We start from the raw sequence: 2,218 nt of genomic DNA on the forward strand, positions 1-2,218 counted from the left end.
TTTTTTTCTCCCCCTTATCTCTTGTTGGCACTTTTTACCTGGGTGCCTCACAGATGATCCTCCCCCTACCTGTGCCTGGCTCCAGGCCCACTACATAGAGTCACCAGCTGCCCTCCCTGGGCCAATCAAAGAAAAGAAATTACCCCAGCAGAAAATGACTTAGGGACTTGGCTGCAAGCAGTGACTTAAAGATTTGGCACCATGTTTGGGCCTTGCTGGTGGTGGTAGGTGGTAAGAGAAGGCAGCTGTTGCAAACCTCCATCAGGGATGGCTTTCAGACACAGAGGCAGTGAAGATCTGGGAGATGTCCCAAACCTTTGGAAGTGGATTTTCTTGTTCCTGCTTCAAGCCCTGAAAAAACTTTTCTCAATGAGATTACAGGAAGTAGATTAATCTGTCCATGCATGTTTCCACCCATGACCATAAAATCTCCCTAAAAAGTTGAGTTCAAAGGGAAAATCAGAGCAATTGAGTGAATTGATCAGACAATCCAGTCAGCCCCATATAAAAGTAAATGGAGTCTATGATGGTGAGTTTGATGATTGCAACTCGATGAAATGGAGGATGCAGATGTCATAAACCATACAGTTCAGCTACAAGGCCTGTGGGGACATAGGGAAGGAAGGGAAAGAAGCCTGGATGAGCTGCAGAACTTTCCCATAATGCTTATAAGCATCCTAAGTAATAGCTCTGTGCCTATTTCAGTCCATGTCAAAATCAGCAAGGATTTTAGGACTTCATTGATTCTCAGTCAGGGGACAACAGCATCAATGTTTTGGAGGACATGGTCAGCTTGAAACAAAATCTTATTAGACATCTAGTCCAAGGGGACTGGTGGCAGGACAGAAAGCTGTATGGACCACAGTCACGCAGCGGTCAGCTCCTAACAGGAGGGTCTGGAGCAAGATGAAACTATCAAGATGGTTGAGGGAATAGGCATTCAGGTCCCCAAAGCCTCATCCTGGGACATTAGAACAGTGCTTGGGACAACAGGGAGAATGACGGCATCCTCTGCTTGTGGGTGGATGACGTGCCTCAGGTCCTGGAAGAGGGCCTTGGCCCTGGCCAGCATCTGCCCGCCTCGGGTCCCACGTCTGTTGTGGCAGGCTGGGTCTCATTTGTTGCTGTAGGTCAGGCTTTCAGCACTGCGCCTGGCCCATGGGAGGAGGAGAGGGCCAAGGTTGTAGCTAAGTCAGCCCTTGCAGCTGAGCAAACCAGAAGTGGAGCCTGATCAGGGGATTAACATTCAGGGAAGCGCACGTCATTCAGAAACCCCTGTCCTGACCTCAGGTAAGCAGACAGACTCCCATGTGTGCTGTCAGTAACAAGGGGGGATGTCGTGGGGGAACAGGGCAATAGTGACACTGCTCTTCACAAAGCAGCACATCAAAGTACAGAGAGTGTTTTGTTGGCGTTGGTGATAACTTGATAACTGGGAAAATGCACCATTCTGGCCATCATCTGGTCTGGCTCTCTCACCCCAAGGACCATAGGTAGCTTACCCTCTCAAACTTTCAGTTTCTTTTATAAAATGTGAGAGCTCTCTAGAAATTCAAGATCTAACACAAATATAGTACATTTTCTTTCTGCTTTGCCTCATTTTTATTTGTAGGTCAGAAAAGTAGATTACTAAAATTACTCTTGGGAAGAGTGATCTGCACAGATTAAAGGGATCAGATACTATCTCTAGTATCTGTGCGAGGCAGACATCAGGGCTATTCTTTCAAAAACTGTTCTGACCTAAAGGAAGAATGGAGTTCCCTCTTGCAGAGTGCAGAAACCATTTCTAATGTCGGACCTCCCTTATGATGGACCTGCTTCTCACTAAAATCTGGGAAACTTTCTCCACTCCATTTCAGTGACCCCCAAATGATCTATGTGAGTGGGGACAGAAGCTTTACACCCACCAGGGGTTCAGAGCTGAGATTTTAGCATTTAAATCCTTTCTGTTCCTTCCTTTCTGAGGGCAGCAGCTGCTTTGCTGCACAGTCCATGCTGGGAAGGAGGCTGACTGGCTCCTTAGAAACCACCCCTGCCTTGGCTGAACATGCCTCCAAGCAGTGGAGTACATCGTTGCTTCCCTATTCTTTCCTACGTGCCAGCAGAGTTTCCACTTCCCCTGCTGTTTAATCCCAGGTATTAGTGACAAAACAGGCTCCACTTTAGCATCGTTTCTTAATCATTCTCTGTGTTACCTGGTTTACACTGAAGCTGCACT

Source organism: Choloepus didactylus, chromosome 3 (genome assembly GCF_015220235.1).
Source record: "Choloepus didactylus isolate mChoDid1 chromosome 3, mChoDid1.pri, whole genome shotgun sequence".
Lineage (NCBI taxonomy): Eukaryota > Metazoa > Chordata > Mammalia > Pilosa > Megalonychidae > Choloepus > Choloepus didactylus.